Here is a 16,807-nt window from a genome sequence, read left to right on the forward strand (position 1 = left end):
TAGGTTCGCCATGCATGGTTAAGAAATTCGAATCGATTCGTCTGCCTCTCACAGTTTGGGACTACTTGATCGCTATGCTACACTGAGTAAGAATGAAAGATGATGATGATCAAATTTTGTTACCTATATTAATTGCTTGGAAACTATGTGTGGCGGATCCACTTCGGATTAGCTTGGTTTAACATGATTACGTCGCCTAACATGCGACACCGATGCCTTAGCCAAGTTAACACGAAATGCCGTCGGATTTCATCCGATTTAACCACTTGAACAGGACCACTTTAGCAAACCCACACGAAGGTGAGTGGTTCCAGAGAATACAACAAGTCCACTGAGTTAACAATTAACCCTTTGATTTAGTCGCGAAAAGAACATCAGAGTTTTACAAGGTCCAGAAAACAACAGAGGTAAACACTAGCGGAAGCAATCGTCGGGGTCGGATGTCCTGGTGAGGCCAGTCGGGACATCACTGATTCCTCTCCTCGCCATCCGAGGAGGGATCCCACTCGACCGTCCAGCCCGGCGGGAGCTGGGGCGGCCAAGCGCCAGCTAGAGAGGGGTCGGGAGCAGCAGCTTCACCTGAAAAATAGGAGCCACAACAAGGCTGAGCTACTAAGCTCAACAAGACTTAACCGATAGGAGTAAACTACTCCACACTTCTAGACATGCAGGGCTTTTTGGCTGAGGGGGGTTTGTTTGCCAAAAGCACTAAGTAAAACCCTATTTTCAAGTTTTAGCTCCGGTTCTAGGTTCATTTACCAGTCTAGGTTTTGCAACCTATTCTAAGCAATCATAGAACCAAACAAGATGTGTAGATATATCAACAAACATGTCATCATCAGATTCCTCATTTACTCAGGGTGACATAGCGATCAAGCAATCTCAAACTGTGAGAGGCAGACGAATCGATTTGAGTTCTTTAACCATGCATGGTGAACCTAGCCTCACGACATCCGCGCACCCGGAGGTCACTTCCTGTGTCGGCCTTCCCCATCGATCCCCTAACCTGTGTCGGGCCCATTTCCTTTGGTGTAAGGTTCCACAGACCCGGCCTCTGCCGTCCTGTGACCACGCTTACCACCACGTGCGACAACCAGCAGGGGAAACTCCGTTCCAAGAACAATGGGGCGACCGCTCACGTCTAGGTTCAATCCGGTACTAGGCTTCCTCATCCCATACTAAGTATGAGGCTAGTACTTTCAAACACTTGATCACGAACACCACCACTGTCGGGCCTTAGCAAGTTTTCATAGACAGACGGGGCAACCATCCGTCCGCCAAAGAGTTACCAAAACCCTGCCCCGTCCATCGTCCTTATAGTTATAACAGAAAGGGTAGACATGCAACTCCTACAACTCGCGAGTGATAGGGAATCACTCGGCTTTTACCGTCTCCTAGTTAAGCAAGCAGCTACTCGGTCCAACAGCTAGTGCTCAGATCATAGGGATACTAAGTCATGCATCTAGGGTTTCAAACAACTCCTATACGTAAATGCACAAACATGTTACAGAAGGCATGCGCAAGTTTGGAAAACAACGCAGGGTTTTTATGCAACCGGGGCTTGCCTTTGAGCAAAAAGGAAGAGAACTGCTCGACTTCTGGGGCGGCTTCGGCTTCGGAGGGCAGGAGCTCGGCTACACCGTCGTCTTCTGGCGCCGGGTGCAGCTCGTAGAAGCCGTCGGCGAGGCGCAGCTCTACACGAATGCAATGCAAGAGTTAGCATAGATGGTTATTTCAACAGCAACACTGGCTCGCCTGAGCCCAGAAACTCGCGACAAAGAGCAGGAGGGTAGGGAGGTTCAAGAGAGCTGGTGAAGATCAAGAGGCAAGGGTCGGAAAGAAACTTACGATCTGATCCTTGAACTAGAGGATGTGGTATACTAGGGATCCTCAGACGCAAGCGCTGAAGGGTTCCTAAGTTTTACACATACACCCTCGGGTTGAAGAAAAAGATCACAGCCGAGCCCTCGGGCGAGGCGGATAAGGGTCGGCAGGACAGATAGGGTCGGGCGAGACGGAACCGGGGTCGGGCGGATAAGAGGGGTCGGGCGAAGCGGACTGGGGTCGGCAGCTTACCTTCTTCCTGAAAGGGAGGCTTGGGGTCGGGAAGAGGCAGACTGGGGCGGAGGGACTAAAGCTTTGAACAAACGGCTAAGACCGGCAATGCTCCGGCGGCGGCGATGCTTCTTGCAGATCACAAGTAAGCTTTTACGCAGCACGAAGGAGCAAGCGGCTGGGTGACTTGGAGAAAACTGAGAGAGAAGCTGAGAGGAGAGTTCCTCAAGAACTTGGCGGGTGGTGCTAGGAGCTTGAGCAGGGAGCAAGAGAATGGCTGAAGGCAACAATGGCGGAGGGAACTCCGGCGGCTGGTGCATTCCTTTTATAGCTGCTGGAACGGGGAAAGGAAGCGGCGCGGGAGAGAGAGAGAGGAGGGAGCGACATGAAGGCCGGGGAGAAGCAATGGAGTGCTCTGCCGGGGTGGCGATTGAGCGAAGAGGGCAGTGGTGCGGGACTCCAGGGGTGACGCCAGCGGTCATTGGGTTCTGCCGTCAGGGCGGCGCAGGGACGGGTGTGCCGGTGGTTGAGATTTGGCGGTGGCGGGCGTCGCCGTGCGGAAGATTTGATAGAAGCGACCGGTTTAACGGCGCTAGAATCGAGGGCGCACAGGTGAGAAGACAGGCAGCCGCGGGCGCGCGGGCGAGCGCGGAGCAACAGATTGTTGGGCGGCTTCTGACAGGGCGGGGAAAAGGAGCTGTCGCTGCCGCGGTCGGGGTTGGTGATGGAGGAATCGTCGTGTAGCGAAGACCGGGCGGCGCGACTGTGTTTGAAGTGACGGAAAAGACGGGCGACATCGGGCTCTGGGGCCGGGATCTGGCGGTGTGATGATGGGCGCGGGAGGCGAGGCGCTGCAGAAAGGTTGCAGAGGGGCTTCCGCCGCCATTGGGGAAGGGGGCGCGAGAATCCATTCGGTCGCGAGCCAGAGACAAAACTGAGCGGCGGGCGTCAGAGAAGACGAGCCACGCGGCAGGGAGACTCTGAAGCGGGCATGCAACTCGAGTGCGCCTGTCGCGGAGGATCTGGGGGAAAAGATCTGGCGGGTCCACCGAGCGGATAGAACGGACGTTTGAGGAAAACTTAGAAGGATCCGACGGTGAGCTGGGTGAGCCGGGGTCGGAAGCGGAGCGAAGCGGGAAGGGGTCGGGTCTCAGGGGTCGGGATCGGGCGGAAGGCTGAGCACTCAGGCGCGGCAAAACAAGGCAGATGACTAAGATCCAGGGCTAGGATTAAGGTTAACCCGGAAGATTAGGGGTCGGTCGTCACACTATGCTTGGTTTAGTATACTTGCTAACTTAGATTGGTAAAACAACAATAGAACTTGTGGCTAAAATGTTGAAAGTAAGGACCTACACTAGTTGCTTTTGGCAAAAACAAAACCCTAGAGCCAAAAAGCTTGCATGTCTAGGTGTTGGTGGAGTAGTACCACCGGTCGGTTAAGTCTTGTTGAGCATAGTCGCTCAGCCTTGTTGTGGCTCATCTTTTCAGGTGATGTTGATGCCCCTGAGCGCGCTGCAAGTGGCACTTGGCCTCCCCAACTTCTTCCTAGTTGGACGGTCGAGTGGGATCCCTCCTTGGACAACGAGGATCGGGATCATTGATGTCATGATCGGCTTCGTCATGATGTCTGGCAACGACGTTAGCTTCCGCTTATTTATTTCTGCTGTTTGAACCCTGCAACTATGTTTGAATTTTGAACTCGATGTTGTAATAATCTTGATGCACTTGTTTAATCTGGATGGTCTATTGTAATCTCTGGAACCACTTACCTTTGTGTGAGCTATGCTTTCTCGATTCTGACTTAAGTGGTTTATCAGATGAAATCCGACGGACCACCGAGTTAACTTGATTAAAGTACATGATCACATGTTAGGAGACTTAAATGTGCTTTAGCTGAGTTAATTTGGGTGGTTCCGCCACAGCTGGCATCAGATCTTGAAAGCAGGACAGAGAAAACAACAGGCCTTAAACACCTTTTCTAAATAAAACTTGCAAGAAATTAGTTGAAAATCTCGTACGGTCGTTAAGGATGAACTTAGTACGAGAAACCCTAGGGGATTTTGGTTAATTTTAGGTGGCTATTAACTATTGGTTATTTATACTGACTCAACACTTTTCACCCACGTTTATCATATGTGCGTAGAGTTCCGCATCGCGAGTATGCGAGGGGTGATAGGAATTCTATTCCAACGAACCTATCATCACGGTTGTTGTCGCCCACGTTTATTACACGTGCGCAAGGTTCCGTATGTTAAATCATGCAAAGGGTGGTATAGTTCGATTCCAACGAGCCTATCATCACGGTTGTTTGCCCACGTCTATTATACGTGTGCATGATTCTGCATCATGAGTATGCGAAGGGTTATATGGTTCTAATCAAAAGGGTCTATTTCCACGGTTGTTGTGCTGTCCATGCAGCGTTAAACACATGGGTGCCGTTTCTATAGTGAATGGTAATGTTTGTGGACACTTTCATGATGTGCTGGCACGAAAGGTTCAGGTTGAAATCTTCTACATGTACACTAACCGCGATTGCGTAAGTTAACGATGGATAGAAAATTTCGACTAGTTATTATAGTGAGAGTCGTAAATGTTGCCTTGCCACTGGCACTAATCATGTAATTCCAAAGCTTTTTGGCAATTCTTTTTGGTTGTGAGGTCGAATAGTACGTGCATGCATCATGATTATTGCTTTGTGCGTAAACATGCTCCTCTCAGCCTTGTTCAAAAAATAATAATTATTATTATTATAATTAACTTGTTACAACCAGTACAATACGTCTCCTCTCTGTATATGGTTCTGCATGCTTGTGCTCTCTAGTTGTGTAATCTTGTTGATGACATCTTGAATCCAAGAAAAATATTAAATCTGTTGTTTGACAGTATTAAGTAGCCTGAACCTATTTAAGTTGTTTTAAGCATGTTCTGCTTGCTAGGATTATGTAGGCTGTTCTACTTGCTCAAAAAAAAATCTTAAACTTCTGCAGTAGCCTACTGGATGTATCTTAGCTACTGTAATTTTTGTAGGTATGCACAATTCTGTTTGAATGCAGTTATTCAATTTTCTTGCTTGCTACCAATATAAGTAGATTAGTTTTTAATTTGTTCCTATGGCTTGCTTATGTGATGGTGTGTCTATGTAACCGTGTTTTCATGTTGCACATGCCTGAAACTAGTTTTCTAAATGTAAGTTAAAAACTTGCCTTGATTATTGAAGAAGGGATATACACCTACTCAGTAAAAGAAATAGAAGATAACAACACCTTGCCACCATGTTTCACATGTTCATATGTGGTTGTGTTGCTGTAGATAAATGCTTAGGTTGTGTGAGCTTGGTGCTTAGTATTAGTTACTTAAGCTGGTTAGATTGAGTTTCTCAGATGCTTGCTTAAGACCGTGACATAGGTGTGGATGTGTTGTTTTTAGGTGGTACCGTGGTTGTCAACCTTTGTCCTTGGTGAGCGTATGAGTTGTTGTTATGCTTGTTTGCAAAAATCATGCCCAAAAATCCTTGTTTCAATCTCTCTGTTGCTATCCTAAATATGATCTGGTGTCAGGTTAATTCCGCTTTCTATCGTGGCCTCCTACTCTTTTTCTTGTAAAGCCTGTCATTGATTTACCAACTAAATTTTAGATTGATCTTGATATGTTAATCTCTTTGGTGGACAAAGGATATGCCTTAAATTAAAGCAAGAATCTCATGTTCAATTGTCTTCAGCGGTTAATCAATGTTTTCTCTCATGCTATCTTTCTTTTGTTGGACCATGCCCTTATCGATATCTACTCTTGTGCGGTATCTCTATCTTGGACCATCTCCTTGTTGACTCCATACCTTGTAGCTATCTTTGCTTGCTATTCTTCCTGCATCAACTGCTTGTCTATGCAAGATCTATCTGTGACATGTGGGATTTCTTGTTGGTGGTATGCTCGATAATGGTATCTTGATTAAGGACTAACGGTGCCACGACGAAATCGAGGGCCTCCCGTGGGTGCACACACAAGGCTATGCTGCTCGGCACGCGCTGGTATCGAGGTTTGTAGTCATGATCCATTGCAAAACTGCACCGATGTGTTATCTTCACGTGAGCTCTTCCTTGGTTATCTCTCCATCTCTAATCGGAAGATCCTTAAGTCAGATCAAATGTGGTAGAGTTTCCTTCTGTAGATGCAAAGAGGTGGCAACTGAAAAGATGAAAACTGATCTTGCACATGTGTTCATCTAAAAGCTCGTATGTGCTAAGGATCATCTAGCTACCTCGTTCAGCAATTTTGGTCTTGTTGAGTTCTTTTGAGTTGTGTACTTTTGTTTGCTCCAGAAACTCTCTATAGGACAGTCATGTAAAATCTCTTAAACAAATGCTGGTAAAATTTGGTAAGAATTGGCCAAGTAGGTTTCGAGATATGTTCAGATTAGTAATCCCCTGTTTGCTGAGAAATCAGTTTGCACACCTGCTGGGATTTTAATTTCTTTAAACCACCATAACGACTTTTTCTGATAGGGACCCTTAAACCAAAGTTGTTAATAAGTGTGCATAGAACATTGTGGTGAAATTTCAACAGATTTGGATCAATGGTTGAAGAGATATAATCTGTTCATTCCTGCGCTGTCTCTGAAAATTCTAGAATAAAACCCTCTGTGAGAATTATAGTTTATCACCTTCCTAGGCCTTGTTTCAGCTAAAATATTTAATACCAAACTTGTTGGAAACTATCTATAGAACCTTCTAGTAAAAATATCAAAGTTTTTGGATAAATGGTTTGAGAGTTATGGTCGGTTTTGCACTGCGTTGTTTCTGAAAATTCCAGGATGTACCACCTGGTAAAGGTTTGAGTAGAACACATGGTTAGAAGCTGCTTTGGCTCCACCTTTGACCAAACTTGTCACTAATTACCTAAAGCACCTTCAGGTAAAATTTTAAAAGTTTTTTCTAAGAAGTCTGAGAGTAATGGTCCGATCAGTGAGGTGTGGTTACAAACAGTTTCAGACTACACCACAATGGAAAGATCTAATCCTATGGCCTTCCTAGAGGCCGTTTGAGCTAAAGTTTTAAATAACAAACTTGTGAACAAATACCTGACGAACCTTCTGATAAAATTTCATGATTTGTGGATGAGTAACTTAAGATTTATAGTAATTAAAAGAGCATGATATGACTGTTAGTGTTCAGTTTCTTTAAGTTGGTCATTTGCTAAAATTGTTGTGTGAACCCAATGTATTGCTTAGAATGATGTGAGGAATCATTATGTTGCATCCATGCATTGCATACATCTTAATGTACCTAAAAGAAAATCATGATAAAATAGTTTTCCAACCTTTGGTTTTCTTGCTTTTTGGATGTCCAGCTTTGAGCCCAGCTCAAGTAATCTGCTTGCTGTCCAAGAATTGACTATGCCATCTTTATCACTCTCAACACTTGGTGCATGTGATCTCCTCAAGTATTTCCAACCCCGATCCTTTTTATACTCGATCTTTCTCTCATAGCTAGACCTTTCTCACTTGAGCCACCAATGAACACTCTATATTGTGACCTCCAGAATCCTATCATTGGTTCAAGACTGCTGAGAAAAACTCCATGGTTGGATCCGATTAATGATAAGCTGTCAAGGGTTTTGTTTCTAAATTCGTTGCCATCCTCCCATGTCCATCTTCCTTTTCCTTCACTCGAATCTCGGGATGAGATTCCTTTTAAGGAGGGTAGTCTGTAACAACCCTGGTTAAAATAACTTTGTTTAAGCCTAAGAGAGGCAATTAGCAGCTAATTAAACAAGTCAAAGGTCAACTTTTGCCCCTAAGGAACTTAAAAGATTGATTAGTCCATAATTTAAAATTTTATAGAAGAACTTGAAATTTTGTCCAACTAAGAGTTACTAAACTCATTATTTCTAACAACTTTTGTTATTAGCCTTTTGTTTGAAATTGAGCAGAAGAGGTTCAAAAACTCGAAATACAAACCTGTGCTGAAATTTGAAAAACAAGAAAAGTCCCGACTTTGGAGCTCTTTATCTCAAATTTTCCAATGTAAACTCAAGCTGAACTCTATACAAAACTTTTAGATCTATAGGCTGTTAACAACTTTTCTTATTAGGGTTAGGCCAAAATCTGCACAAAATATTTTTAAAAATGAGGTCAAACACAACCAATTGGGTCAACACGAGCAGCTCGACTGAAATGTCTCTAAGTCTGAAAACTTCAGTTTTTGACGAACTTTGGTGCAATTTATCTCTGAATTCGTTTGAAATCTGGGCAAAAACCTTTAGTAAAGTTTGAACTTTGTTGTTGGGGCTACAAGTTTTGTACAGGGAGAAGTGGTCGCGCAGTTCAAAAATTTCGAGTAATTCAGCCCCCAAGACCCGGCCTTTACTGCCCGGCGCGACACCCTGAGCCAGCGCGCGCGCGAGCATGCCGCCAGCGTGCTGCCCACTGCCCACCGCATGGACGCCCCTCACCAGTGCCGTGCTGTCACCCAACCCACTACCGTGACCGGATGAGTCGACGCGCGCCCACAGCCAGTAAAACGCACGATCTCCCTGCATCCTCTGCACCACCCTGCCTCGCCCAAGGGCGTGCTCTGCCCACTGCTCTGCCGTGCAGCTCCGCCAATGCCCATCCAGCGTGCCCCTGACGCCTTGCCGTGTCATTCTTATCCTCACACCACCCCCAGGCCTTGAGCTGGCCTTATCCTCCAAGGCAGAGCCTCCCCACACCAAGCCTTCCTCCATTATTGCCCCAGACAGCCAGCTCGAGAGGTTCCTGTTTGCCAGTGAAATCCATCCAATCCTGCCATCTCCCTTCAATTCCTTTCACCCAGAGCTGTGCCACTTCCCCAGCTACACCCTCAGCCCCTCCTCTCCCTCAATCATCCACCGAATCGACGAGAATCGAAGTTGGTTAGATGCATGTCTTGAGTTCTAGAAGCCCAAAAATTGTGATTCCAGTTGTGTTTGTCTTGTGATGATACCCTCTAGGTAGGAAAAATATTAAACATGCTAGTTGTGCACTGTTTTTATCATGTTTTGATTTAATCTTGATAAATAGGCAATTTCTAGCTTGTTTTGCGTGTCATTTTCATATCTAAAGTTGTGGTGCTCCAATTTCTGTGAAATTTTTATGGTAGGCTATAATTGATGCTCTTGTGCTGTGGTAACATTTCAAAGTTATTGGTGCATGTATGACTTAATTATTAATTTAACTTGTTTAATACTTGTTATATGATTTATGAATAGTAAAAGTGTTTAAAAATATAAAACGTGGTTCCACTACCTTTGTATTATGTTGTTCTACCATAATAACATGTAATATGGCTATGTTTTCATAGAGAATATTGATCTTTAGAATTATCTTGCTTTTAGGTGCTTTCTTGCAAGAGCAATTTGTCCTTTTCATAGGAATTAAATTATAAAACCTGAGCATGTGAAATTTGTACAATAGGCATGTTTTGATAGCATCTATCACTCACAAAAATTTCAGCACCAAATTAGTTGTTCTCATATGGCACTAAAAATAATATATATACATGTTATTCTATGGAAGTTAATGAAAGTTAATAACAAATAGGCATATTCCTAAGCCATGAGATGCTACTTTAATTACACCAACCTTGTGAAATATAGTTGAGCTATATGGATGTTTGTTTGAGCCCTTGAATGATATGTATGAAATCTCTGTTGGGAGAAACACGTGAAAACCAACAATATGCTACCGTCTAAAATTTTGCTGCATGTGTACTTTTATGGTGCAAATGTTTTCATGATGCAAAAGATATTTTCTGTAAATATGTTAATACAAAAGTTGTAGGTAACTTCATAATATATCTTGTGTTAAATTTTTATGACCATAAGCCTGATGGTTTAGAAGCTATAGATTTTACAAGTTCATTGTCAGGTTTTGCGTGCTCTCTGTACAGGTCTGAATGATTGTGTTGTTTCATTTAGCTAAGCTTTGAATTATGTCTTAAAGATGATGGAAGAAGTGTAGTGATTTTCAGGATCTTTTAGAATTGTTAAAGATCACCCCTTTTGGTAGTCTAAATCTCCAGTTATGAGCTTGTGAAGTGGAATGACAGAACTTGTCCTAATCTGGACAGAGATATCTTCTTTATGATGTTTGACCTGGTTAACTTTGGTATTAGCTTGTAGTATTTATAGCAGAGTTGTGCCTGGTTTGCTAAGATTTCTAAAAAGTCTAGAACCACCTTGTTGTGAAAGCAAGACCTCAACTTATGGCTGTCTAAAGTTTAATGTCAGAATCTATCCAAGTTTGCACAGATTTGCTTCTTTGTGTTGTATAGTCTTGTTAACTGTCGAATCATCTTGAGATTACCATAATAAAGTTATAGATACCTTAATAAGGTTTCTACCAAGTTAAGAATCATGGTTGGTGGATGTCTAGAATTCCATATATGCATCTCTGAAATTCATGATAGTTTTTTAATCAGCTTTTGGTGTGAATAACAAAGTTTTAGATAATTTCCTTAACTTTACAGAAAGTCTAGACCCACCCTTATCGGATGCTTATATCTCTGGTTATAACTAAAACAAGTGACTACTGTGCTACTATCCAGATTCTGTGCATGTGCTTAAGTTATTAGTTTTAACTTGACGTTGCCTTGTGTGTTTGTTAGTTAGCTCATATCACTATTAGAGTTAACTTGATCTACCTGAGGATCTTATAAATGTGTTATATAATGTTGGTCAAGCACCTAACTAATAAATGATCATGTATACATGTTGCTACAAAATAACCTTGCTGCATAGCTTACTATAACCTTACACTACTAGGATCCAGCCCTGTCATGACGCTTATATTGGGTTGCAATATGGCTATTTTGGTTGCAATATGGATCAATTGCATTTATGTATGGTCGTTGACATGTGGTTGCATTTGGAATGGTGCAATAGGTTCTTGCATCCTTTTGGATATGGTGTTGCAATATGGTGATTTTGCAATGCATATAAAAAAACTAACGCAATCGCGGATTGCGTTATGGTTGCAAGCATGAATATTGCGACAAGTAGAATGGTTGCGTGAGTTACAGTTGCAACGAAACACGTGGCTGCAATAGGACTATACTGCCACGAACGAATTTGTCACAAAATAGTTTTATTGTCACTCCCTAGTAACATGGGAATATGGTCATATTGCCATGCAATATGCTCCATTGCATCAAATAAATATTGCAACGTAATAAATTTGGTGGTTAGAATCATACTTGCAAGAATCACAATTGCAACGTTCACTTGCTGGTGGCAATAAAAGGTAATGCAACAAATCATTGTTTATGGCAAATCATGTTGGTGGTAATAGATGGAAAATGCTTTCTCTAAATCAGTCACCAATAAACTTTTTTGTAATTCTTCATTCTTCTAGCTGTCCATCACCAGCATATAGACATAAAGCTTTCTCTAAATATTTTGGCTATCCACGCTTTCCTGCAATTCATAAAAACACATAGAATTTATTAATTTAATATAGGAACCTTGGTGATTAAGTGCATGGAATAACTAAACACATGCAAACTAGATGATCATAGTGATATATATCATAGTTATATAGTAAAGATATAAAGTAAATTAAGGAGCACCCTGCAATAATATCATATACCGTCCAGCTTCAAGCGGACACTTGCTAAGTTAGTTTACAACCTGACACTTCTGCTCCATTTGCAATCGTCCAGCTTCAAGCCTTCAACCCTAATGCTCGAAAAGGATGGCATGACCTACAACAAATAGTAATGATAAGAACATGAACTCTCAGGAAAAGGTTTGATTGACTACTAAAAATATTCTGATGCAAATACCATGAATTTGCAGTGAGGGAAGGGAAGAGGACAAGGCAGATGAGCATCATTCTGCCAAGGAGTGTAGAAAATTAGAAATAATTGGAATTGGAGATGGTAAGACTCCAAGAAATAGTTTAGGACTTCAACAGTACAGCATCTCCTGCTTTCACTACTATGCTGGCATCATCATTTTCGAGTCAATAAGCTTGCTGAGCTTTGCTGGTGAATCCTTGATGGTCTTTTGCAGTTGTTTTCTCCCAGTATTCTGAAATGAGAAAAAAAAGAAAGTTAAAGCATCATCCTTTCGCATACCATTCAAAGTATTTTGGCTGAAACAGTGAAAATTTCAAGTAACCTAATTTGTGCATAACATTACAGGACCAGATTTCGCAAGAACAAGATATAGACTATCCGATCAGGAATTTAGGAATGAACCTATGAAGCATACATGTTTGAACAATAAGCCATCAGCTTTGAGAAGGATAACTGCATACTCTCCACAACAAAGAGCTTCCAATCATCCTTGGAAAAAAAAATGTGTGGTTTTGCAACACAGCCAGTCAGCCATGATGTCACAGTGAATGAAATGGAAGAAGCCATTTTAATTTAGAAAGGGAAATCATCCCTGCCTTCTTTGGAGGCTATTTTGTGGGTGTCATGGAATTAAGCATGAGAAGAAAGAAGAATAAATTTACTACTGAACAAAACATGAGTGCTTACTTGCAAAAGATAATTTAGCTGTGAGTGAAGGATACAAATAAGCCATCTCAATTGCATACATTGATGGCTTTATTGGTTGTTATTGATTACAAGAGTTCAGACAACTAACATTAAATTGCATCTCAGAAAAAATGAAAACCTAAGAGAAATTTCTAATTAGAAGGAAACTGGAAATAAATTTTGTTGGGCAACAGAAAGCTAGGAAATGTTAAATGAATGCCAGAGAATGGAGGGAGAGACTTACATCAGACACCAATGATATGAATGCCAAGAGTTGCCATAACAGAAGAAAATAAAACGTATTCCCTAAACAAAATATTTTAATAAATGATTTAGTAGAGTGAAATTAAATAATTAGACTGAGGACTTCAATCAAAGTTTTAAATTTAGCATTGGATTAATACCTAGAGATGGCTTAGAAGCAAGGACCATGATTTAGATTATTCTACTACATAAGTCGTAAGCTCTGTCATATTTTGCCCCTTCCCTTTATATGTACTTTCTATGAGACAATTCTCAGTGGAAGAGCTGGAGATGAACAGGGAAGAAAAGCAGCTCTCAGAGATAATTTATGGACTTGGTCTCTCCACCAGACTGCATTATAAAAATTAAGATATTTGACCTATCAATTTAGCTCTTGGGAAGAATCAAGGATTGAAAAGGGGTTCATAGAGCTGAATCACCTCTCAATGGAAATGAAAGAGGATAGCAAGATAATTGCCCTCCAACAGGTGCTAGTCGTAACGAAATGTCCTAAAACAGGTGCTAATTATTCACTACACCAACACAGGTATTTAAAGCACGGCAAGCACAGATTCACCAACACAGGTATTTAAAGCACGGCAAGCGCAGATTCATGAACTGGCTTCTCGTGTCACAACTGACAAAGTAACCATTGGAAATAAATCAAAGAAATTTAGTTCAGCATAATTATTCAGGAATCCAACTGTTTCATAACATCGAGAGTCAGTATTGGATGGGTTCCGACAGCAAATCAATTAACAAATTGGTTGCTGGGGCTTCATTTCAGGAAAACTGATTGAGAAAACTTTCATGACCAGAGGAAGTTCTTTTTTCCGTATGTAGTAACTCTACCAGCAAGTAATCAAGGGAATTGATCCACAAAATAAATGCACCAGATTAGCTATACCACACATCAATTCAAGTAGGGAACCCTAAATTTCAGTGAAGCATCAAAAACTGAAGCACAACAGAGCAATGGTAGATACTGAAAACTGGGAAGAACAAGGACTTGGGGTTGATTAGTGAACTTATCTGAGTCCAAATACAACAATTGATGCAAGGGATTGACAGCAGTGCCGTGCAGCGCAGCAGCAGCTCCCATGGACGAAACCCTAGATCGGGAATCAATTCAATCAGAGGGAAATCAGAGAAAGGAAGGAGAAGATAGATTTGATGCGTGAAAGAGTAGTAGGAGGTACTTGACCTGGAGCTGACCACCACACCACGCTCGACTCGAGTGGCCGAGCGACGCCGAGCTCCCAGACTACGGCGGCACAAGCTGCTGCCGCCTCCTCCTCCCTGCTCGACCCAATGTGTCGGGCTTCAGCCGCGATGGTGGGCACGGGTACCGGGCGCACGCCGTGCTGCCCTAGAAGTTCTTCGTGGATGGATCTAGCGCTGTGCGTGCTGCAGGACTGCAGCCGCTGCGCGCTGCCCCCATCTCGGGCTTGTTCGGGTGCATCGTCCCTGCCGGTTAGCAGCGAGCTGGTGCGCAGCAACGGGAGCAACGCAGCCGGGGACAGGTCGGCGTCGGCTTCCCCGTCGAGGGAGGAGACGGAGTAGATGGAGGCGATGTATGAGGAGCGCGATAGGCACTGGCGCTTGGCCTCGGTGCCGAAGCGGCCGCCGAGGGAGAGGCCTGGGCTGAGCGGAGGCCGCGGCGGAAGCGGCCGGTGGATCCGCGGTGGGAAGGTGGTGGCGGCGGATCGGGAGGCGCGTAGGGCGGCTCAAAGAAAATGGACGATGGAGAAGAGAGCGGGGCTGAGGGGAGCGTTCGGAAGGTCAAAAAGAAGTGGAGATTTGTTTTTTTAGCCTTGTTTAGTACAGCCTCGGCTCCTTCCAAAACGACTTCGGCTCTAGCTTTTTTTTGAGTGGTTTCTGTGAGTTAAATCTGTTTTGTAAAATGTTTGGTAAAATGGCTTCTCAATAGCAATATGCATATTTTATGATCACTTAATGCTTGGAGAGAGGAGAAGCTAGTGAAGTCACTTTTTTTTCTTCTTCTCTCTAACGTAAGACGTTTTGCGACTTCTTCCCGGCTTCGGTGATGGAGCCGTTTTGAAATTATCCCTTGTAGGGCTTCACCAAAAGCTAGTGGAGAAACACTTTGACAAACCCTACCAAACGGAGCTTTAATGGAGATGTTAGTGCATTTCCACGTTACATCATTCTGCAGTTAAGATTCTTGTGTGATATGGAATGATCATTACAGATTTTTGATCTGATTTATTCAGATAAGCATCGTCTAACAAGAGATCACCTCATTTTCTCTATAAACAAATTCTATACGTTGTGCCGCTAGGAGGCCGTCGAGGGAGGTGACCCCATCTCGTGCTTTGCTGCCATCAGGGAGCTGGCTTGATGCCATCGCCATCGTCAGAGAACATCCCTCGGCCCGTTTAACTAAATTATGAACCCTTTTTATTTCTTAATATTTTTCTTTTTCCTTTTTTCCTTCTATTATTCCACCATTGTGAAGTAACACACATATAAATATCTTATATGCACCAAAATCATTTTTTATATGTAATAGATTACGGATAAGTTGCCTTCTAGGAACTAATCTACTATTTTCTATATGTTAATTAAATTTCTACATGGTTATCAAAATTAATTCCAAATTGAATTGCATGTGCATCTAATAGGATAGAAAAAATTGCAAAAAATATATATATGTTGTTATTAGTGGTGTGTACATGTTTATGAGGTATGAGTCATATGGAGTTGATGCACACATATGTAGGCCAAATCAACATATGTTTGATAATTTTATAGTTTTATAATGTACATACAATCAATATAGAGTGTCTTAACGAGTCGGCGTCATGATAGAGCACGTTTGTTTCAAGTTCCTGATGTATCATTCCTATGGAAGGCACGGTGTTGAAAATTCTTGTCTCTGTGAATGTTTTGTACTCATGGACTCAAATGCTCCCTGTCAGCTTCCAGGTGATTTTCTTTGTTTTGGTTTTCCTCTATCATCTTCTATTACTCATATGTACATCTCTTGGTTTGTTATGTGTAATGGTTTTTTCTCTTTATTCTGTCAGGCATGCATGAAGGCATGGAGTGGATGGAAAAGTGGAGATAACTTCAAGAAGAAAAGGTAATGTCAAAATTATTTGGGATCTGAAACATGACAGTAACCAGATTCTTCAATACCTCAGATCACTATTATTTCTGTTGTGTGATTTCATTTTTGTGGTACATGAGTCTTGAAATAATTTTTCTGCCAGACCATTAAATTTTGCATGTAGTAGTCAGTATCTACAAGTTCTTTCATCATTTCCCATTGCAGTATTCAGTTACAGGTTAGATCAGGTTCACATGTTTCTAGAATCGTAAATTTCATTTTAGACCTGTTGTTGGAAATGAATATAATAATGGGCTTACTAAATATGAGAAGGATGTAGAGAGAAACTACATGTTTTCACCATATTGCCAGCTACAGCTATATTAAATAAGTTAAGACTTTCGATAAGAGCAAAGGTTTATGATCCTTAATTTGTACTGTTTTTATTACTGGAAGTGATGTTTGCCACTTTGCCTTGAAAATAAAATATGCTTGATCAGTATTTTGATGCCTATTCTAACATACCTATTTTATTTTCCTATTCCAACAGATTTATTTTGTAGTCCCGGGTGCCTTGCAGCTTGATGCAGCAAGGACCCGAGGAGGAGGAGGGCTCGACCGAGTGCTGGAGCAGCTCGAGCTCCAAGGAGGGGGAGGTGGTGCCTCCCCCCTTTATCACCAGGAAGCGTCACTAATTTTTTCCTGCATACTTCAAGAATCACTATTTGCCTAACTTCATAGGTTGTATTGACTTCAGTTAATTCTTAGAAATACTAATCATAGTAAAGTATTGTTGAGATCAATAGATTTTTATGAACTCTGAACATATAATCAGCTTTCCCTTTTTACTAGCTCAAGCTTTCAGAGCCGCAGGCAGAGAGCTCAACGTCTACCTCAACGACTACAAGGGCAAGTGGAAGGCTCATTCGATTGACAT

General features: G+C 42.4%; 1 long non-coding RNA gene across 3 annotated transcripts; it reads right to left on the minus strand.

Moving 5' to 3' along the window:
• Positions 1-11,237: 11,237 nt before the first annotated feature.
• On the minus strand, positions 11,238-14,536 carry LOC117864195 (uncharacterized). Of its 3 annotated transcripts, XR_004642359.2 has the most exons (7): positions 14,002-14,536; positions 12,959-13,909; positions 12,799-12,860; positions 11,987-12,099; positions 11,853-11,903; positions 11,698-11,771; positions 11,238-11,484 (listed from the first exon to the last, which is right to left on the minus strand). It is a non-coding gene; the product is annotated as an uncharacterized lncRNA (long non-coding RNA). The 3 variants fall into 3 exon arrangements; XR_004642357.2 differs by having other exon boundaries at positions 11,853-12,099; XR_004642358.2 differs by having other exon boundaries at positions 11,853-12,099; positions 13,997-14,536.
• Between the last annotated feature and the right edge of the window lie 2,271 nt (positions 14,537-16,807).

This window comes from Setaria viridis, chromosome 7 (assembly GCF_005286985.2).
Source record: "Setaria viridis chromosome 7, Setaria_viridis_v4.0, whole genome shotgun sequence".
Classification (NCBI taxonomy): Eukaryota; Viridiplantae; Streptophyta; class Magnoliopsida; order Poales; family Poaceae; genus Setaria; species Setaria viridis.